This window comes from Cibotium barometz, chromosome 9 (assembly GCF_041138505.1).
Source record: "Cibotium barometz isolate CiBa-2024 chromosome 9, ASM4113850v1, whole genome shotgun sequence".
Lineage (NCBI taxonomy): Eukaryota > Viridiplantae > Streptophyta > Polypodiopsida > Cyatheales > Cibotiaceae > Cibotium > Cibotium barometz.
The window spans coordinates 32,694,542-32,701,560 of NC_141054.1; the positions used below are offsets into that span (position 1 = coordinate 32,694,542).

Below are 7,019 nucleotides of genomic sequence, written 5' to 3' on the forward strand. Positions count from 1 at the left end.
GAGGCAGTGTCTTGTGGATGTTATAATATGCTACAAGGTTACTTGAACATAGAATGAGAGGGAGAAAGCACCCTTGGGGGTGGATCACTTTGTAATATAGTACCTAATGTACCTGAGTTTTTTTTTTAATGAGGGACTTACATGCCCTGTACATGCAAGTGGGGAGTAAACAAATAGTTGTTTAATGTTATAAGTTATATAAGAATTTCTAGAGAGAATAGGGTAGAAAGTGGGGACTTACATGCCTTATACATGCAAGAGGGGACTAAACAAATAGTTGTTTAATGCTATAATTCTATATGAATTTACAAAGAGAATAGGGTAGAAAAAAGGTTTAATTTTTAAAAAATAGTATTTTAAATACATTCTTGCATGCACATGCTACGTGGGTTTTTACAAAGTGACCTTCTCGAGGCACCCTACCAACTCATGTAAATGCTATACTAAATGTTTATTGTGGATGCTGCTCACTTGATTAGAGAAGCACCACAATTTTCTCAAGGTTACTGAGATTACTACCTTGCCAAAAGTTTGTAGCTGGCTGTACCAATGAGGCTCAAGGGGTTGGTGTTATAAGAAAGCCTCTTGCTCTTGATCGATTTCAGTTGATGTGATTGCTCCATGTTCTTTACCACATGCTACACATAGAAGTTGCACCAACCTTACATTTGCAGACGTTGTAAGAGATCCTTTGTGTTGTCTCTCTTCCTACTACACACAAATAAAATGGATTGCCTTCTTGGTGTGAGGAGGAGTTGTTGCTTTATAAAGATAATGACCAAGCTTGCAAGTTCTATGGAAGATTACCGTTCTTCACAAGAAACAAGTATATGAGTAGGGCCACTTTTTGACTTTTTTGGGCAAGGCTATTTTACCTTGGATAGCCTAACACCCTTGCACAAAAGCGTGGAAGGGTGTTAGGCCACGTGGCTATGCTAAAAAAAGCTTTAAAAAAAAACGAAAAAGCTAATGGCTACGCTAAAAAAACGTAAGGAAGAGGAGGCCTAGAATTTGAAGGGCTCCCTTATTTTTTCTTTTGAAAGGTTTTTCTTTAACTAACTTTTCTTTATTATGAAAAGATTTGAAGGGCATAGGGTAATTGTGTTTTCACCCTTCTTGTTATGGTTTTGACCCTTTAGAAGAGTACTGCACTCTTCAAATTCTAGCCCTGCGGAGGAGCGAGCACTGAGGTAGCAAATCGAAGAAGAGTGAGAAACGAACGCAGAACAGGTAGATCTTTCTGGTTTTGATTCAGAATTTAAAATTTAGAGCGTAATCTTTTTCTTTTTTTTTGCCCATCTGCCTCCTCTTGTATTTCTGTATGAACTCGGCCTCAGCTAGAAAGCTAGTGCTTGTGCCCACAGCACAGCGACAAGCTTTCTACACTCCCGCACATTGCAATCCATGGCTTCTCCAAGGCTTGCAGCTTGCGTAACAGCCCTTTTCTGTATGATTTGCCTTGCTGCACGTCCATGGCCAGACCCTTGATGAACTCGGCCTCCCTCAGCTAGAAAGCTGGTGCTTGTGCCCATAGCACAATCATTTCCAAGGACGGAGAAAGAAAGAATTGTTAAAAATACTAGAGAGGGGCGGCGATGGCGTTCACGACGCGCCACCCTTGAGAGCATGGAGGAGCAGAGGATTGATTACACATGCCATGCTCGGGCATCGTTCTGGAAAAACGGGCCGGGGACAAGAGTTCTTCACGAGCTGACTTGAAGAGAAAATTAATTAGTTTATTTAATAAAATAATTCTCATATATATATATATATATATATATATATATATATATACACACACACACACACAAACTTATGAGCAGAGAAGAGAAATGTGCACTCAGAATTGTGCACTGTGTGTCTAGCTAACTTGCCAAGGAAAGAGTCGCCATGGCTCTGCACTCAGAATTGTGCACTGTGTGTCTAGCTAACTTGCGAGGAAAGAGTCGCCATGGCTGAACACAATGTCCCACCTCCACGTCACGGATGCTGGCCTGTCAAGTGGTCACGTGATCACATGTGACCATGGCTGAAAGAGTCACCATGGCTAAAATTGTGGCAAACAGCCCGCGGCGTGGATGAAAGGGAGAGTACTTTATATAATTAGTAGGTAGAGCCTGAATCTTTATTCTATTCCTGATTTGGATGGGTTTTTTTGTGTGCAGATTGCGACTTTGGTTACGAGGTTGAAGATAACTCATGTGTGCCAACAACGGTTTAGCTCTTCATTAACCTAGCGATCGTGAAGTAATACCATACGAGACTCGTCACATCATCGACTTCAACTTCATAGATCCACAAAGGTATTCCTATTTCTCTCTCTTTCATATTCGAACTAATGACCACTTTCAACATTGAAGGTGTATCTTTGGTCCACTTTCGATACTACCGAGTGTTATTTGGGAAACGGGGGAAGGACACGTTCCCTTATGTTTATAGCATTTTGGGAAGGACTGTGCCAACTCCCCGCCATAATTTTATTTATGTTTTTTTTTTCACTCACAAACAAGCACAAAATTAGTATGACTTGAACGACAACGTGTAACGCAGATTTACATATGCTAACCAATTTGAAAATATCCTTTTTGTAAGGTGCTTCAAGATCTCCATCGATCATAAGCGTAAGGCGTTCGGTTCATCAATAGTGGATGTGCCTCTAGCATGCTTAAGCGTAAGACGTGTGGTTCATCAATAGTGGATGTGCCTCTAGCACCCTTTCCATGTATCTTTACAAATTCATGCTCGTTCGATCACTTTAAGATATTTATAAGTAAAACTGCATGGTTGTATGTTCTGTAATTTTAAACTTCTCCTTTGAGATATGTCAATCGAAATTGCCAACATTTGCTATAGGTAATATGGCAAACCGAAACTTGGGAAATACATGTCTACGAAGAAGACATGCTGCAGAAATTAGGTCTTCGAGAAAAAGAAAACAACTGCTAATGCCAAATGCGTCCACATAGTATAACGTGGAGATGCTATATGAGCAATGGTGTTCTGAGTGTGATATTGTTGCCGAAAACATTGCCTATGTCCTAGATGTGGTGTGTGCTCATTTCTGATAAGACGACATCGTACTAAATGTGAAAGTTGCAACGAGTCTCAAATGAGATAGCCGCATATATTCCTGCAGTAGCAGACGGTGCATCCAATACCTTCACGATGTCTTTGTGCCAACTCGTTCTCTCCAAACAAATGCACATTTGTAGGGAATCTTGGAGGGCAAGGAGTAATGGTTCTTCATGCAAATATGGTTTTCCATATGAAACGCATTCGCAGACGGAGCCTACATTGCACCCACAAACTTTGAAGTGGTTGTATTTCCACCCAAGCCATGAACACCATAACGTGGTGCCATATAACCCAATTGTATTATTGCTATGGGGTGCACACATAAATATACTAAGAGTGACAAACTCTTCTATCTCCTACTATTTATTGAAGTACGTGATGAAAACTAAGCCATTAGGAACATTGAATATTTCAGCAGAGGATGCTACAAGGCCTTGACAAAGTGAAGTTGAAGCTCATCGTGGTTGGCTGCAATCATGTCAAGACCGATATCAGCTATAGAAGCAGCCTTGAATTGCCTTCAAATACCAATAATCATAAAGAGCAATAGTTTGCAGTACATAAACTCATCACCACCGAAGCTACGACAAAGGTTGATTTCACGTGCGGGAAGAATATTGTCATGCATCTTGTCAATCTGTACTGTGCACGACTAGCTAGCTTGGAGAACATCACTTTTTGCGACTACCCCAAAGCATACAAAATTGACAAAGATAGCTCCACGTCAATAGAAAACCAGTTACATGATGCATACAAGAATGTTGTAAAAGAATGTAAAAGGCTTGTCAGATTCACAGAATATCATCCAGGCCACCAAACAGAAGGTTTCTTCTTCAACATCCTGCTCCGAACGACGACTTTTAGGAATGAGCTACTATCGCTAGAAAACACATCATCGTCATACTTTGTGGAATGTCAATTACGTTGTCTTGTATTATCAGAGAAAGATCTTGAAATGTACGTAACGGAGTACACGGAACAGAAGATGCTACTTTTTGACCAAATGGGCCACATGCTCAATTTGATTTAGCAGAAAGTGACGTTGAATCATGAAAACTCTCTGACAACAATGAATGCCAAGCCCATGACCAATGAAGAACACAATCGGAGCAAAATGTTGCTCATGCTCTATGAGTTTCGCGAAGTTCAAAAATGGAGTACTCACATCAGAGCAAGCAACAGTCTACATGCAACTAGCGAGCGTATGCAATGGGCTACACATCATCACAAGAACACTGGGCAATGGAAAGAGTTTCCTCATAAAATATCTCACATGTCAACTCATAAAAGAGAACAAAAGTGTCATGTTAACAACATCTACTGGAGCTGCTATATGTCTTAGCAGTATTGCTACAACCATCCATTACCAATTCAAAATCCCAACAAGATATCATCAATACTCGTTGTCTATACACCTAACAGATGAAAGGTTCATAGCGATCAAAGAAGCCGACATAATCATCATTGATGAGATATCGATGTTAAAATGAAATTTGGCATGGTTGTCTGTCAAATTGTTAACATCATAGATGGTACACTTATGAGCCTTTTCAGGGACAAGTTACTTATCCTCTTCGGGGATTTAGCTCCCACCAGTATGCAAGCATTCAACAACATATGCACAGGATGCCAGATTACCCAGTCGGCACACATTGCATATGTAATGGTGCACAACATGACGTTCTCTGTGCACCATGCTAGGGATATCCCCTTGCTTGGTTTCCTGCTACAAGCAATATGCCATAGGCAACCAACATAATTCGAGATTCAAAGAACTCTTTCCGAGTGCATAGTGCAAGAGGAAGGTATAGAACATTGCATCGATAGCTAGACCACTATCATTTGCACTCACAAGAAAGATGTTCATCGATACAACGACGGAATGCTCACAAAATTTCACTCGAAAAAAGATATAGTCACCATCGACTTGAAAACCAATGGCCTCGATGAACCTTGCATGCAACAGTGATTGGTGATACCAACTTCAACAGAATATATAAAGTTGCAGCACTGGATTGGTGATACCAACTTCAACGGAATACATAAACCAATGGCCTTGATGAACCTTGCCTATAGCACTGGATTGGTGCCAAGTGTATGATAACCAAGAACATTGACTTGACAATTGGAGTGGTGAACCTGGCATCATGCAACTTGGAGGAAATATTTGAAGGTCCTAATGAAATAGTTGCAGTAATACGCATCAAAATTGATGCAACCAAAAACACAATAACACTACATTGTACGAAGCATTGTACGAAGCATGCTAGAAGGGCCGTGAATGGTATATGGTACCATAAGTCCACATTCCCATCATATGCCATGTAAGGTTCCCCCCTTCTAAAATAGGAGAAACACTTAAGATAGTCCACTAAGTCTTAACTTGGGAAAAACTTCCTATTTATCGACACCTTAACCATGTAGAGATTCAAGGATACGATTTATAGGTAAGACCTAGTCCTATCCTGCAGGGGAAGCGTGATCTTCTAAAAGTCAAATCACCCATAGGGTAATTTATCATAAATTGGGCAACTACTAGACTTGATTTCTAGAGGCAACGCTTTTTTCCTCATCCATGCAAGGCACAGCCGCTAACCTAGTCTTCTAGAATAGAGTTGCCCAAGAACCTAATTATCTAGCGTAGGGCTTTCACTTAATATGTTGGAAAGCTACCCGACTAATCGGGTCCACCCGTCCGTAGGATGGTGCCATCGGGGCATTCCATCCTCCCACTTTCCACCCTACTCACGCGTCAATTTGTTTTCTAATTAATCCTACTACACTGTTTGACATAAATAAACATGTTCCTTAATTACGGCCCTTTTCACAAGATTTGTTAAAACAGCCTTTTTACACAATACAATCATGCCAAAGACAAGATATATATATAAAAAGTTGATACATAAATCAATTCCATACAAGCCAAATCGGCTCTCTTATTCTTTTCCTTTATTCTGCCGCGATGATCTAGAATTCAGCCTTCCAGCCACTACATGCTGGGCAAAACTCTACGGGACCATACACCTCATCGTCGGCCGCCGCTGGACGAGGACTCAAGCCGGCTTGTCGCCCTCTCAGGCTTCATCGCTCGATTCTCCTGCCCCTCAGAGGGATGTCTGCACACTAGGGTGGGCTTATTTAACTAGCCTGGGCCCTCAGAACTAGGCAGCATCATAACTTCTCACCTCAATCGGCAAACCTTATTCTCCCAATGGCATGAGGGATACCTTGGGCCATTCTCGGGCTTTGCTAAAATGACGCCGCCCGGATACACAAGCACAGAACGGAGTTAGCGTTGAAGCCAGGAAAAACTTGCACTCTTTAAAGATAACAATTTCAATATAATTTATTGAATACAGCATCACACAATTCGTAACTTCATACAATTTTATGTCATTATTTTTAAAAGGAAAAGATACACATTTATTAGCACTAATATAGAAAAAAAAACTCTTCTTTAAAATATAACCAAGCTAACCTGGCCACCATTTCCTTGAGGAGCTGGGGATTGTGAGATGTCCTTAAGACAAAAACGTTTTGCAAAAGGGGAGAAGGGCTGAGGGCTGCTGTAAGCCTATTCACACCGGGGGGGGGAGTGGGGGAGGGGAGAAGAGTTAAGGACACTGCCTTCTAGCAAGAGGGGGATGGAGGAAAATTGCCTTATCTGAAAAGAGGCAAATGAGGGGGTGTGAGAGGGGTGGCTGCAAGGGGCGGCTGTACTATAGCAAGTACACCACACAGGGATGGACGGCGGTACAACAGGGCATACGCTGTGCAGAAATGCGTGTAGCCTGTGGAGCACCCTGGGGGCTTATATAGCTGAGGGATACGCGTACGAGCACTGCGCAAAGCAAGGACGAAAGGACGGTGTACCATCAAAGGCTATGGATCAGTGGCCTGCATGGGTCTAGGGGATAGGTACGGTGTCAGTTTGTCAGGGAAAG

The 7,019-nt window shown here is 41.6% G+C and overlaps 1 long non-coding RNA gene across 1 annotated transcript; it reads left to right on the forward strand.

Annotated features, from left to right (window-relative positions):
• Positions 1-1,112: 1,112 nt before the first annotated feature.
• Positions 1,113-2,836, forward strand: LOC147635485 (uncharacterized). Its single transcript, XR_015266588.1, has 3 exons — positions 1,113-1,230; positions 2,166-2,303; positions 2,593-2,836. It is a non-coding gene; the product is annotated as an uncharacterized LOC147635485 (long non-coding RNA).
• Positions 2,837-7,019: the final 4,183 nt, after the last annotated feature.